The sequence below is a fragment of the Notolabrus celidotus genome, chromosome 13 (assembly GCF_009762535.1).
Source record: "Notolabrus celidotus isolate fNotCel1 chromosome 13, fNotCel1.pri, whole genome shotgun sequence".
NCBI lineage: Eukaryota > Metazoa > Chordata > Actinopteri > Labriformes > Labridae > Notolabrus > Notolabrus celidotus.
Window position 1 is genome coordinate 33,763,762 of NC_048284.1, and position 16,772 is coordinate 33,780,533.

The following is a 16,772-nucleotide window of genomic DNA, read 5'->3' on the forward strand; positions in this document are numbered from 1 at the left end:
AACTAGAGATCCAGATAAGTTTGGGCTTGGTAGTAGGCTATGTCATTGTTTCGCAGACCTATAAAAGGTCTTGGTCAACAGCATTCTGAGAGTCAGCAGATTTGCAGAGCTGTTCTCCCAAGCATTCCGGGTGCTTGTTCGATACTGGTATTGTTTTCTTGTAATAAACGTATTACTATGCAAGCAAGCCAGTGTCACGAAGATTCCTTCTGCATCTACACATCACGGGCGGTCAAGATATGACAATCTCAAAATCAGCCTTCAGGAACTCTCTCATTGACTCCCTTAAACACACCTGCACTTAATCCTTTCAATCCTTTTAATCCTGGACTCCTGCTGACGCTGTTCGTTGTTTGCTCTGTTCGGTCCTGTCATGTTTAACTTGTGTTTTATGTTTTTACCCTTGTGTTTGTTTTTATCATTACTGTTATCCCTGAACCCTTTACCCCTCAAAAGGCTGTGCCTTTTGCCAGGTCGTCACTGTAAATAAGAATTTGTTCTTAATGACTTACCTGGTTAAATAAAGGTTAATTAAAAAATACAACAGGTGCCTGGTTGGCACCACCTGTGAGCATGGGCCCTTCTACGGTGGTCAGTAGGGCTCAATCAATCAATCATGGTCCTCCCTGAGACCTGAACCCTTCTTGACTTAATTGACGTCAGTTGGAAAGTGATTGAGGGCGAGACTCTGTAAGGGCTCAAACTGTAGACCAGCTCACCTTAGCGGTGTGAGGAAGTTTTATTGCACAAGTTTTACTTTCCTCAAATTCAAGGCGCTTAATGGACGACTAACTGCCATGTGATCCAGTCTCTTACCGTACAGACTGATTAACCACAACATTTAAAATATATAAACAGGCTGTATAATTATGAATATATTAACAGGCTATATAACCATTTTTTATAAATTATACTTCATATACATATGTGTGAAGATACATGGATTAAGAATGTTTTCTATATTTATACTTACAGGTAAACTTTTTTACCTGTAAGTTTCATTACAACTGTCATGTTTCTTTTTTACTGTCACTTTTTTTTACTTCCATGTTACGGCGCTCGTTTACCTTTCCATGCTCACGGGCTTCCCCTAGGAATCCCTTGTTTCACGTCACAATGCTATGAACTCTGGGTAATTCCCTCACGCTAAGTCTGCAAAAATGCCCACTTACAGAAAGGGGGCATAAAGGGCTGAAACAGTCAGAGAGAGATCCCTCACACACTTGGTGATTTGACAGTGGGACAGCCCTAAGCCCTCACAGACTTAGCGGGAACTCGCCTCCAAGTCAGTGAGTGCTTGAGGGTGGACACCGAGATTGAGCCTATGTGTCTGTTCCAAGAATAGGCATGCCACATTTGACTGATCTGGATAGGACTCTTGCGATAGGGCAACTTATAGCTGGTGTTCTGCAAAACCAAGTTGCGGCATTACTTGGAGTGAACCCTTGCACCATCTCCAAAGGCCCAGTTCCATATAACAGGGGATGTCAGACAGCTGATGTACGTTTAGAGAGGACTGACAAATTATGAACATAGTATTTAGTGAGAGATTTCCAAAACACAGTCAAACTATTAGCTTCCTCCAGACGTTGAATCAGGAACAGGTTTAAGGACATCTGTAAACCCAAATGGTCCTCAGCTTTTAATACATTTTCTTTATGTTCCTGCCCTCCATTGCTCCTCCTCATTTAGGATTTTGCTTCCACCTGGAAGTTATTGTAAACAAAGTTATGATTTTTTTGTTTATAATTCCAAACTCTAGTTTATAATTCCAAACTTGAGCTTGGGGACATTGAATGTGGAAGCCGGTTATGCTAAAGGGGGCGGAGTTAACTTCCCACTAAAACCCATAGCTGGATTCAAGTGACAGACAAAGTTTTTCACAACTCAGCAGATAATGTTCCTCCCTCTCTGTCCTCACAGTGAGCTCCTGTTTATTCCTGATTCTATAAAAACAGGTAGAGTCCCAGAGATATTCCATTTCATTCCACCACGGTGCAAGACTGAACGCTTCAGGCGCTCCTTTGTGCCCACCGCCATCAGACTGTTAAACAGTAACGGAGGCCACAGACTAAACCATTCTGACCACTGACCCCCCCCCCCCCCCCCCCTGAACAGATCCATACCATCCCTGCTCTGTCCGCCACACTCCATCATCTCATCCCGAACTCTCTCTCTTGACTGCTGCTGGCATTATAATGCATAATATACTGTATTATATATTTATCTTGCCATGCTATTATTATATGATGTTATATTACATTATTATTCTAACTACAACTCATGGTCATATTACATACAAATATTATTTCTATTTATTGCTTAATTTGTCATTACCAACCATAATCACACCATGTCAACCTGTCACTACTGAAATGTTTTAATACTGCCTGTAATTACTGCTATTTAATCTAAATTCCATTTGTAACATTGTAAATATCTAAATTGTATTTTAGCTTTATTTATCTATTTTTATTTTTACTTATTTTATTTTATTTTATTTTATTTTTATTATTACTTATTTTTACTTATTGAAACTTCTTTCTTGACTGTACTTATGTCTGGGTTGCTGTAACAACTAAAGTCCCCCCCCCCCCCCTCGGGGATCAATAAAGTAATATCTTATCTTATATCTTATCTTATCTTATCCTATATCTGCATGCTGATTGGCTATCGCGGCGCGATGGATTCGCTGGAGTTCAGATATTTCAACTCCCTTGAATCATTCGCCCGAATGAATTTGCTTCATTTGTGCCATTCGCATCGACAAATTCGCGCCACCATACCACTACTTGTGTCTATTGAAGTTGCAGCCCTTATTGTGGACACTAAGGGTTGCTTAATCATTAGTATCACCCCACGGAGTTTTTTTTTGGCATCATGGTGAGATGGTCCCTCCCCATCTAAGTGTGTTAGGTCTCTCTCCTTCTCTCTCCCTGTCTCTTTGTATATCCTTATGTAATCTTTCTTTCACTTCCTCTTATTTATTTATTTTTTTTTTGGCCCACCTAGGTGTGCACGCCCTCTTTTACAGAACATGATATTAGCTGTCAATAAAAGATAGGCCAGAGTTCTAAGAGGGATGGTGATGGTTGCATGCACACAGTCACAAGCACAGAAGAAAAATGTTTCCTTTCTTTTCTTTTGCTGCAAGAATAAATTGCATGAATATTTGACAGTTTGTGACAAACATGACACAAACCAGAAATATATATGCAGACAAGTTATTAGGAAAAGAAAAAAAGAAAAAAAAGGAAAAGCAAAAAGAAAAAGGAAAAAAATAAATAAATAAAAAAAAATAAAAAAGAAGTTGCAGCCCAACACTCAGGGGTTTTATTGGCTTATTTAGAATAACACATATTGTTGAATATAATATTACATAAACCATTAAAGCTCCTAAAACTTCCTGTTTGTAGAGGCTTTGGAGCCCCCTGTGGAAAAAGTGATACTTGTATCTTTCTGATTTTGTCCTGTACATGTGTAAATTATGTTTTCTTTTTTATATATACAGTATATATATATTTATTTTTTTTATTAGGTTTTTCTGCTGTATACATCAGTCAAAAAGTGCATGTTACCCAGTTTTATAATTTTACAGACAAACAAGAACACATCGTACAATGACAACCACTAGAGTCCAATCCAACATGTTGTGAAATAAGTTATCTTAAAAGTAAGAAAACAGGTTGGGTCCTTCGGTCTGACTGCTCTCGCGGCCCGGGTGCTGAGCCGTACCGCTCGGCTGGTCTGACCCAGGTGGTTTCATCTGCACCAGTGGTGGTCTTGTTACACAAATAGAACACAGCACGGCGGCAACCCTCTGCGACCCAAGCTTCAGTAATGATTGTGGACACTAAGGGTTGCTTAATCATTAGTATCACCCCACGGATTTTCTTTTTGGCATCATGGTGAGATGGTCCCTCTCCATCTAAGTGTGTTAGGTCTCTCTCTCCTTCTCTCTCCCTGTCCCTTTGTATATCCTTATGTAATCTTTCTTTCACTTTCTCTTATTTTTTTTATTTTTTTTGGCCCACCTAGGTGTGCACGCCCTCTTTTACAGAACATGATATTAGCTGCCAATAAAAGATAGGCCAGAGTTCTAAGAGGGATGGTGATGGTTGCATGCACACAGTCACAAGCACAGAAGAAAAATGTTTTCTTTCTTTTCTTTTGCTGCAAGAATAAATTGCATGAATATTTGACAGTTTGTGACAAACATGACACAAACCAGAAATATATATGCAGACAAGAGGAAACGAAAGAAAGAAAAAAGAGAGAGGAAAAGAAGAGGATAAAAAATAAAAAAAAAAAATAAAAAAAAAAAAAAAAAAAAAAAAAAAAGTAAGAAAACAGGAAGGACTCATGAATTAGAAAGAAGATATGATACATGAAAAAAATAAAAAATAACTACGTAAAAATAATATGAAATAAAATAAAAAAAATATATATAAAAATAAAATAAAATAAAAATGAAAATAAATAAATAAATAAAATAAAATAAAATAATAAATATTTCTAACAAACAAAATCTTGAAATGAATTTTCACAACTTGCCCTATGAAACATTATATTACATTAGTCCTCAAGAGAGGGAACAGAATTTACAAATGACAGCACAGGACCCCAGGTCTTTTTAAAATGATCTGAACAACCTCACACACTATACTTCATTTTCTCTAAATAGTGGAAGGTCTTTTAGCCAGGAATTTTCAGATGGTGGTTTATGATCCTTCCATTGTAGAAGAATGTGTCTGCGGGCCACAAGAGAGACAAAAGCAATGATATTTCTTTCCCTGACAGAAAAGCGAGTAAAGTCCTCAGAGACACCAAAGGTAGAGATTAAGGGGCTGGGATGTACAGGTTTACAAAAAACTCTTGATCATTTATCATAAAAAGAGGACCAGAATTATCTTAGTTTCAGACAGGAGAAAAATAAATGATGTTTTCTGACCAAAAATCTCCTCCAGCTTTCAACTAACAATCAAATACTCATACTCATACAGAAAAAGCATTAAAAAGGCTTTTTCTTCGACGTGCTGTCAATCACCTTGTCTGACACCTTCCACTTGCAGTGATGTCAGGCTTAAAAATATCAAAACAGAAACTATCATTACCTTTTCTAACATTCTCGGTCATAAAACGGCATCACTGTTCATGTCAGTCACTTTCATGACCCCTCAAAAACTCCTCACAGGAGCTTTAGGTGTGGGACCGGCCTCAGCAGTCAGGTTCACAGTAACATGTGAAGTCTGCTAATACTGGCCACGACAAGACAATGAGAAGAAGACTGTTATCAAAGCACTGGAGGGCTTTGGCTTCAGAATTGTGATGTATTACTGATTCAGGAGATGATGAGAGTAATCAAAGACTTAACATCCCTGCCCCCACACACATATTGTTACAGCAGCAGATAAACCTCTGTTTCACAGCCTGTTACCCGTGTCTAACTGTTTCCAGCCGCCTCACTTTGGCGCTCTGCAGAGAACAGGAAGAAGACAACTCTCTGAAAACGTGAGCCTGCATGACGTACACGCCTCTCTGCAGCGCTTCCTCGTTGAGCTGCTTTCTTTTGTGCTCAGCCGAACTCCTGATGTGTTGCTCGGAGACAAAACAAAGAGAGAAAGAGACGATACACCTGAGGTTGAGACCAAAACCTGAACCAACAGTGCTGGAAATGGTGATTTGTTTCAGAGAATAACCGCAGACCTTGCGCTGACTCACACATGTTCAATCTTTTAAATGTTGGTTTGTTTTTAACCGTGCGTAATCAGGTTTTTGAAATTTGTTTCACTTGTTCCTAATTTTTTGGCAACCCTTTGATTTTTTTGTCCAAGCAGAGGCCTCTAGTCCAAGCTCAGCTGTCCACCAGCCACAGATAACCTGTCCTTTTTTGTCTTCTTAGAAAAACATGGGCCGCTCATTGATGTAGAACATGAGAAAAACAAACTGAACAAAGGGAGGAGCCGTGAAAAAACGAGACAAAAGAGGTATTTGTCCCCCTTCAGAAGGGGGGCAGCTGAGGTCTGTCAGGTAGTTTTGAGTCTGAAAAAAACACAACTGTCCCATGGTTGACTCAATTTTAAGTCACCCCTGAGTATTTGTATTTTAATAATCCATGTTTTAATCCTCATAATGTCTATTTAAAGAGTTTACCCCACCTAACACTAACCCTGTAAATGTCCTGTATTTAACAGGAGACTGTCTTTATACCGTTTCTAAATGTGTTTCTCTGCAGCTTCTCTTTACGATGCATACTTCCTGTGGGCGGGGCATAGAGGGCTCCTTCAGTGCGCCTGCAGTTCATTTGAGGTTTTGTTTGACTTGCTGCCAGAGAAGGCCGAGCTGTGGTGAAAGCTGCACTAAGACAGGAAAACACCCTCAGCTGCAGAGAGACAGATGAGGAAGCTGAAGTAACATTGATGCTGTAATTGGATTGGATGGTTTGAAATTTCAAAATCGCTTGTCTTCCTCTTGCTGAGTTTATGAGCTTTAGCAGCAGGTGTGCATAATGTAGCACAGCAGCCCAAACAAATGACCCATCACCAAACATGATGAACACTTTGATGAACCCAAGGTAGTAACATGCAGTGAGGTTGTGACCAAGGTTATTATAGTTTTGCATTTTTCATTAGTTTGTATTTTGATTTCGTTTTGACTTTTTTTTTTCAATTTTAGTTTAGTTTTAATTACTTTTAAAGCAGGTTTGCTAGTTTAGATAGTTTTTATTTTTTGAAAATGCTTAGTTTTATTTGAGTTTTTTTTAAATTATTTTCAGTATTAGTTTTAGTCTTTTTTGTAACATGGGTTAGTTTTCAGGGGTGAGATTCAAAAAGGTCAGAAAAGGTATTGTGTAAGCTTCCTCAAGCTTGTGATGTTCCTGCGTATATACTGACCAGCAGCTATCAGGTCGCCGGTGGAAGCAATGCATCAGTGTTTTCTGCGGTCCTCCGGTTGTCTCGGGCTCCATCATGCTGCCTGGCAGGGGGTTAGCTTCTGTTTCTGGGGAAGGGGGCTTGGTTAGCCGTCTTGTATGAGTTTCAAATGGACTTTAAGATTAGTGGGATTCTTCCCCTTGAGAATTCCACATATTTTATCACCTTCCACTGCAAGGCACTTCCTCCTATCAGAGACACAGTCATATTCAAAGTAATCCCAAACGGGGCTCTGCTGCTTTCTCCAGACTTTCGCTGCCATTAACGCTCTGCTAGCAGGTAAAGTGTGGACGCTCTGCAGTAGGTAAAGTGTGGACGCTCTGCTAGCAGGTAAAGTGAGGACGCTCTGCTAGCAGGTATAGTGTGGACGCTCTGCTCACAGGTAAAGTTAGGACGCTCTGCTAGCAGGTAAAGTGAGGACGCTCTGCTTGCAGGTAAAGTGTGGACGCTCCGCTAGCAGGTAAAGTGAGGACGCTCTGCTTGCAGGTAAAGTGTGGACGCTCCGCTAGCAGGTAAAGTGAGGACACTCTGCTAGCAGGTAAAGTGAGGACGCTCTGCTAGCAGGTAAAGTGTGGACGCTCTGCTCACAGGTAAAGTGAGGACGCTCTGCTAGCAGGTAAAGTGAGGACGCTCTGCTAGCAGGTAAAATGTGGACGCTCTGCTCGCAGGTAAAGTGTGGACGCTCTGCTAGCAGGTAAAGTGTGGACGCTCTGCTAGCAGGTAAAATGTGGACGCTCTGCTCGCAGGTAAAGTGTGGACGCTCTGCTAGCAGGTAAAGTGTGGACGCTATGGTACCAGGTGAAGTGAGGATGCTCTGCTCGCAGGTAAAGTGAGGACTTTCTGCTAGCAGGTAAAGTGTAAACGCTCTGCTAGCAGGTGAAGTGAGGACGCTCTGCAGCAGGTGAAGTGAGGACGCTCTGCTAGCAGGTAAAGTGTGGACGCTCTGTTAGCAGGTAAAGTGAGGACGCTCTGCTAGCAGGTAAAGTGAGGACGCTCTGCTAGCAGGTAAAGTGTAAACGCTCTGCTAGCAGGTGAAGTGAGGACGCTCTGCATCAGGTGATGAGAGAGGACGCTATGCTAGCAGGTAAAGTGTGGACGCACTGCTAGCAGGTAAAGTGTAAACGCTCTGCTAGCAGGTGAAGTGAGGACGCTCTGCATCAGGTGAAGAGAGAGGACGCTATGCTAGCAGGTAAAGTGTGGACGCACTGCTAGCAGGTAAAGTGTGTACGCTCTGCTAGCAGGTAAAGTGTGGACGCTCTGCTAGCAGGTAAAGTGTGGACGCTCTGCTAGCAGGTAAAGTGAGGACGCTCTGCTAGCAGGTAAAGTGTGGACGCTCTGCTAGCAGGTAAAGTGTGTACGCTCTGCTAGCACGTAAAGTGTGGACGCTCTGCTAGCAGGTAAAGTGTGGACGCTCTGCTAGCAGGTAAAGTGTGGACGCTCTGCTAGCACGTAAAGTGTGGACGCATGCGTGCTTGTGCGACTACGCCAACTGAAGTGAAACTGGCAGAAAACAAACAAACAAAAAATCATATCCACTCAAAATACTGAGTTTATGTATATTTTACTTAATTTTGTAAACTCACAATACAGTTACAGTTAATTATCGTTTTTTTTGTAAAGCCTTTTTTAAATTTTTATTTCAGTTAATAAAACGTTTTTTCACCTCTCGTCTTCATTATTTCGTTACTTTTCCTTAACGATAATAACCTTGGTTGTGACTGCAGTGAGTAAAGCAAATGGGAAACTTTAACTCTAGAACACTATCGCTAAAATTAGTAACACCATCACTAATCACTGGGTTTTTGTTGCTCGATATAATATACCCAATAAAAAGTACTTGTCATCAAAGTATATCAAAATATGACAATACATGACAAATTAGAGTAGTGTTCTTTTATTTCAAACTGTTCCATGTCTAAAAAAATGAAAAAAATGCATCATGGGGGACCCTTTGCTCACAATGCTCCACAATTACTGAAAATTTGGAATTCGGAACCAACAACAAAAAATGATGAAACTGTAAACTCGGTGTTCACTCCACCCATTACTGGGACATGTGAGACTTCCCTGGTGAAGGCACAGTCACCTTTTTTTTTTTTTTTTTTTTTTTTTCTTCTTTTCTCTTTTTTTTTTTTTCCTCTTGTCTGCATATATATTTCTGGTTTGTGTCATGTTTGTCACAAACTGTCAAATATTCATGCAATTTATTCTTGCAGCAAAAGAAAAGAAAGAAAACCTTTTTCTTCTGTGCTTGTGACTGTGTGCATGCAACCATCACCATCCCTCTTAGAACTCTGGCCTATCTTTTATTGGCAGCTAATATCATTTTCTGGAAAAGAGGGCGTGCACACCTAGGTGGGCCAAAAAAAAAAATAAAAAAAAATAAGAGAAAGTGAAAGAAAGATTACATAAGGATATACAAAGGGACAGGGAGAGAGAAGGAGAGAGAGACCTAACACACTTAGATGGAGAGGGACCATCTCACCATGATGCCAAAAAGAAAATCCGTGTGGTGATACTAATGATTAAGCAACCCTTAGTGTCCACAATCATTACTGAAGCTTGGGTCGCAGAGGGTTGCCGCCGTGCTGTGTTCTATTTGTGTAACAAGACCACCACTGGTGCAGATGAAACCACCTGGGTCAGACCAGCCGAGCGGTACGGCTCAGCACCCGGGCCGCGAGAGCAGTCAGACCGAAGGACCCAACCCGCCGCGGGAGACCCAGGCCAGGGGACAAGCCAAGGACCCAGACCGGAAGCAAGCAGGTACCGCCGGAGCACCCAGGGCGACCGCCAGGTCACCCAGTAGGAGGAAAGGGGGGCGAGGGGGGAGAGATCCCGCAGCCCCCCCAAGGGACACCCCCACAACACCACCCCCACAGCCCCCCAAGACGGAGCCAAAGGAGCCACCAGGGCCGAGGGGGCCCGGCACCAGGAGCAGACAGCCAGGCAGACGGGCAGGACCAGGACCAGAGCCCACCAACCGGCGCGCCGGAGCGGGGGGAGGGCGGAGGCGGCAGGGCCAATCCCACCTGCCCCCCCCAGACGGCCCGACCACTCCCCCAAGCCACGCCCCCCACCCATGCCCTGCGACTGATGGACCAGGCCGCGGGGGCATGGAGGGACACCCCAATGGCTGCCATAGTAACACCCCCCCAGCTGCGCACCACCCCACCCCCCCAAGAGGACCGCGAGGGAACCCCGGGAAACCGGCCCCGAGGGCAGCCGCGGACCAGGCCCCCACAGGGGAGGGGGCAGCAGGGGGGCGGAGGGTGACAGGGACACCAGCCACCCACCCAGCCCCGATGGGCCCCCGACGAGTAGGGCCGAGCCAAACACTAAGGCCCCGCCAAACCTGATCTGTGTGTGTGTGATATGATTTGAACTTTGTTTTGTTTGTTTTTTTTGTTGTATGCATGTTTGCTAGTGAGGTGGATTAAAATAGGGGGGGCAGGAAGGGAGGCAGGAGAGAGGGGGGAGAGCCGTAGTGCACTACTGCATCACAATCCGCCGCCCCCCCCCCGTATAAAACCCGCCCCCCTGACCCTATATCTTTACCTATATCAGTATCTAGTGAGGTGCATTAAAATAGGGGGGGGGGCAGATGGGGGGCGGGAGAGAGGGGGGAGAGCCGCAGCGCACTACTGCACCACAATCTGCCCCCCCCCCCCAGTATAAAACCGGTCCACCCAACCCACACCCCCCACCCCATGTCTTTACCTATATCAGTATCTAGTGAGGTGCATTAAAATAAGGGGGTGGAAGGGAGGCGGGAGAGGGGGGGGGAGAGCCTTGGCGCACCAATGCCCCATCATCTGCCCCTCCCCCCTGTATAAAACCCGCCCACCCATCAGCACCCCCAACCCTATTGTTCTTTTTTTTTTTTTTTGTCTAACTATTCTAGTGAAGTGCAATTAAAAAGAGGCAGGGCCCGTCTGCGGCAAGCCCACTCCAGGGGGCCCTAGGGCGGTGGCACTCCAGCAGTCCCCGACCCCCCAAGCCCCAACCACCAGCCCCCCCACCCTGCGATAGACAAGGCCCACGGCCGCCCGGCAGGGCGTGGCACCAGACCCGAGATCCCCCCCAGTATCCCACAGGGAGGCAGGGAGCCCACAGCCAGGGAGGGGAACCCGGCACCACGTGATGCCCCAATCCAACCCCCGCCGCAGGCCGCACGAGCAGAGTAGGGGCAGCAGGACAGAGGAGGGCCAAAACCAACCGGGGAGACCAGACGGGAAAGGCAGGCCAATGAATGGACCCTTCCCCTGCCCCCACCACCACCCCCCCACCACCACCACGCCGGCCGGCCAACCCCAGCCCAGGACACCGCCCGCCCAACCCGCCCACCCGCCCCCGGTACCGAACCCCCAGGACCCAGGAGGCCCCCCAGGCCCCGCCCCAGGCAGCCACAGGGACAGGGCGCAGAAGCGCCCAGAGGGGGAACCCAGGACCAAACCCCACAACCCCCCCACCTCCCCCACCAGTAGAACCGGAGGCCGCGCAGGCACCCGGCAGGCACCGCCAGCCCCCCGTCAAAAGGCCCCGAGCCCAACCACAGGCCCCAGCCACCCACACCGCGAAGGGCCCCACCAAACCCAACACCCCAACCACCCCGGGCGCAGGGCCGACCACCCGAAGGCACAGTCACCTTGACACACAAACAGCTGCAGGAGAGAGAAACAAAAAAGGGTTAAAATCACCCGAACACGTGCCTGTAGGAAAAAGCGGGTTTTGGAGTAGGGAAACACCCACGTCTTCAAAGATGCCAAAGAGGATGCTGAAGCTACCCAGGGACCCATGACACTCAGACAAACACAACATAATGAAAGTCATGTAAATGTGTTTGCTCAGGTGAAAATCACCCGGCGATAGTGTTCTAGGGTTAATAAGGGACTGACAAACACAAGGAAATAAAAAGGTCAACAAGACTAGATGGAGTCCTGAGGAAATGCTACATTCAAATTCATGCTAGTTTTCCGTGACTACCAACCCTAGCTTTAAAACCAAGCAGGAAATTCTGGCTGTGAGAAATGAAGCCAATGCAGAAGTGCTCAAAACTGCAATTCCTTGAGTGTCCACCTGGGGTATGGCTCTGGAAGTACCAGAAACCACATACATACTTATTCAAAAAAGCTAATGTTTACAAAAACAAATAAACATTAAAAGCCTGGTACAAGAAACGCTTTTGGTCTGATTAGCTAATCTTTCATTCAGCAGCACACACTGTAGAAGATATCAAGATTTCAAGTTGTACATAATTAGGGGCACAACCGACTTGACTGACTGGTGGAAACACTATAACTGTTAGCAAAGAGGCTAAAGGCTGCCTCAAATCTGCCTCTTTGCCTCATGCGATAACCTCCGGTCTCAAAATATGAAGCCCGTGCTGAAGTGTAATAAACTGCAGTTCCTGGAGCGTCCGCTTGAGGCTGGCTGCAGAAACACCAGAAACCACATACACACCCATTCAAAGAAGACGATCTTTACAGCAGAAATAAACATGTTTACAGCCTGGTTCAAAAAACGGCTTGGCTGTACGTAGCTAAATTCTCCACTGGCACGCACTGTACGGGGGGTGAATTTTTTTATAACATGACGACTTAGAAAATATTAAGATTACGAGTTTTTGTCCATTTAAGGACATGATTGACTTGACTGACAGGTGGGAACACATAGCTGTTGGCGAGGAGGCTCAAACCCCGCCTCTTTACCTCACACTAAGTTTGGTTGAGTTCAACATTTCCAATATGGCTCCTGCCGACGATTGGCTTCAAAACAGCGCTCAGGAATAAATGGGTGACATCAAGGATACTACATCCATTTATTATACAGTCTATGGTCATGCTAGGTCACCGGAAAGTTAGGTTGAGTCAGTATTTCAACATTGCATCCATGAGCGATAGGCTTCAAAACTCTGCTTCAGAAACAAATGGTTGACGACTATAGTCTACGCATAAAACTCATCCGCACTGTTAAAAGGCAAGCTTTTTCTCATCTTTGTGTTATGATATAATCAAATGTGTTTAAAATTATGATAGATTTAAGCCTTGTCTTGTGCAAATGATGTTGTTCAGTGGCATGAACTTTGTCAACAGCCAATAAATGAGCTCTCGCCTGCCCAAGATAGGGAGAACTAACATGAAGGGGAGGCTTGAGACTAATGTACGGTAAGCTTATAAGCTAATACCAGTTATTTTATTGTGATATTATTATTACAATAAGTATTATATCAACATTGAATAATACTAATATGATATTACTATTAGATTTATTATTGGTTAAAATAATAGACCAAAGTTACCATTGGTTTTCTAATCTAAAGTTGTTGTGAATTTCCACCATGAAACAAGTCGTAGTCTTGCAGCCAGAGACCCTGACAGATCCCCAGTCTTTGCAAAATCTCAACCTGTGACTTAGAGCTGTTACTCGTCATTAGATGTGGGAAGGTGTGAAAAGTGTTTTTTTCAAAGTGTTATGGTGTATAGTCGACATTATTTACAGTGTCATACCTGTCAGATAAACACTCTCTGTAAATATACATTTAAATATACAATGCAACAATTCTCCAAGCAGAATTCCATATTTCTATTTATTTTATCATTTAACGATCACCTACAGGTACTTTTTTAATGTAAAAACTATCTCTGCACTACTCACCACTGCACTATTATCATATTATTTTAGCCTGTACTTATTAGTCATGCCTATTTGTTGTTCTTTTGTATTTATAGCTGATGTTATTGTTGTTATTACTTTTTTTTATTTTTATTTGTAGGTCTTATTCTTATGCCTTGTACATAGGGAGCACAGTTTTCCAAAGTCAAATGCCTTGTGTGTTCAAGCATACCTGGCAAATAAAGCTGATTCTGATTCTGATTCTGATTCTGAACCCCTCATCCAGGTCTACTGCCCTTCTCGCCCGCTACACTCAGCCTCTGAAAAGCACCTAGTGCTTCCAGCACACAAGGCCTCAAAATCACTAGCCGGACTCTTCTCTTCTGTTGCCCCTAAATGGTGGAATGAATTGGCCAACTCCATTCGATCTGCAGAGTCCCTCTCTACTTTCAAAAGACAGCTAAAGACCCAGCTCTTTAGGAAGCACTATGCACTTAGCTAGACTGTTCTCCACTGTTGTCCCCAGTGGCAGATCATGTCTTCCAGCTACAGTTGACTCACACTGTCCTGCTCTACTCTGGGAATCTGTGTTCAGGTCTGGAGTGACCCAGCACTTTGGTCATTATTGTGGTGATGTTAATTGTTGATGATGATAATGGAAGGTCTTAAATGGTTTGGTTGCTTCATTGTAGATGTTCCTTATTTTATAAATTATATATATATATATATATATATATATATATATATATATATATATATATATATATATATATATATATATATTTAAAAAATGATTTACTTGGTTACTTATTTACTTTTGTGCATTGCCTTTACACTGCTTGGCAGTACCTGCACCCAAATGGACTTGAAGCACTTTGTTACTCTTACTGATCTTGTTTCCTCTTGTCTAGATCTTTGCTTGTTTTGTTCTTGTTCTCGTATGTACGTCGCTTTGGATAAAAATGTCTGCTTAATGACATGACATTGTAAAAAACTAGTTATAACATATGGACATTGCACTAACTCTGCTTATCATGTTTGCCCTACCTCCATAAACCACTGCTGTGCCTACAGTGTTGCACTTTATCCTCCACCTGCCTGCCTGCATGTATGTATGTATGTATGTATGTATGTATGTATGTATGTATGTATGTATGTATGTATGTATGTATGTATGTATGTATGTATGTATGTATGTATGTATGTATGTATGTATGTATGTATGTATGTATGTATGTATGTATGTATGTATCTACAGTGGATATAAAAAGTCTACACACCCCTGTTAAAATGTCAGGTTTTGTGATGTAAAAAAATGAGACCAGCGTAAATCATGTCAGAGTGTTTTCTACCTTTAATGTGACCTATAACATGAACAATTCAATTTAATTAAAAAATATTTAATTAGCAGGAAGAATTAAAAAATAATAATAATAATAATGTGGTTGCATAAGTGTACACACCCTCTTATAACTGGGGATGTGGCTGTGTTCAGAATTAACCAATCACATTCAAACTCATGACAAATAGTAGTCTGTATACACCTGTCATAATTTAAAGTGACTTTGATTAATCCCAATAAAGATCAGCTGTTCTAGGAGGATTTTCATCACATGTCCTCAGTTTCATCTTACAGCAAAAGCCATGGTCCACAGAGAGCTTCCAAAGCAGCAGAGGGATCTCATTGTTGAAAGGTATCAGTCAGGAGAAGGGGACAAACATGTTCCAAGGCATTAGATATACCATGGACCACAGTGAAGACCGTCATCATCAAGTGGAGAAAATATGGAACAACAGTGACATTACCAAGAACTGGACATCCCTCCAAAACTGATGAAAAGACCAGAAGAAAACTGTTCAGGGAGGCTTCCAAGAGGTCTACAGCAACATTAAAGGAGCTGCAGGGATTTCTGACTAGTACTGTCTGTGTACTACATGTGACAACATCTCTCCTATTCTTCATATGTTTCTGCTATGGGTAGGGTGGCAAGACGGAAGACTTTTCTTATGAAGAAAAACATCCAAGCCCGGCAACATGTTTCAAAAACACACATGAAGTCTCCCAAAAGCATCAAATGTTTCATGGTCTGATCAAACCAAGGTTGAACTTTTTGGCCATAATTCCAAAAGTTGTTTGTCATAAAAACAACACTGCACATCACATAAAGAACACCAGACCCACAGAGAAGCATGGTGGGGGCAGCATCATGCTTTGGGCCTGTTTTTCTTCAGCTGGAACCAGGGCCTTAGTCAAGGTGGAGGGAAGTATGAACAGTTACAAACACCAGTCAGTTTAACACAAAACCTCCAGACCTCCGTTAGAAAGATGAAGATGAAGAGGAATTTCACCTTTCAACACGACAACGAACCAAAGCATACATCCAAATCAACAAAAGCATGGCTTCACCAGAAGAAGATTCAAGTTTTGGAATGGCCCAGCCAGAGCCCAGACCTGAATCCAGTTGAATATCTGTGGGGTGGTCTGCAGAGGGCTGTGGACAGAAGATGCCCTCACTATCTGATGGATTTGGAGCTTTTGTAAAGAAGAATGGGCAAATATCACCACGTCAAGATGTGCCATGATAATAGACTCCTACAAAAAAAACAGAGTGCTGTAATAAAATCAAAAGGTGCTTCGAACAGTTATTAGTTAAAGGGTGTGTACATCTATGCAATCACATTATTTTATTATTTTATTTTTATTCTTCCCCCTAAAAGATTTTAATTTTTTTCCCAGTTGAATTGTTCATGTTATAGGTCACTTTAAAGGTGGAAAAAGTTCTGACATGATTTATCTTTGTCTCATTTTTTTACATCACAAAACCTGACATTTTAACAGGGGGGTGTAGACTCTATCTATCTATCTATCTATCTATCTATCTATCTATCTATCTATCTATCTATCTATCTATCTATCTATCTATCTATCTATCTATCTATCTAAACGAATTGTTCCATATATGACAATTTTCTTTTGAAATGATTGTATTTATCTAAGGTTTTTGGGATGTTTCACACTGTAAATTATTTAGCAGATAGTGTATTATATACTATTGTGGTGTTTTGACTGTGCCTCTATCTATAATATAAGTACTGTTCTTTATGTTGTATTTTCATCATAGACTATAACAGTGTTGATGAATCTACCATTTCACTGACGGTAAATTGACACCAGTAAACAAAGTAGTCGTGACCCCTCCTAACCAACCCCCCCTGATTTAAAAC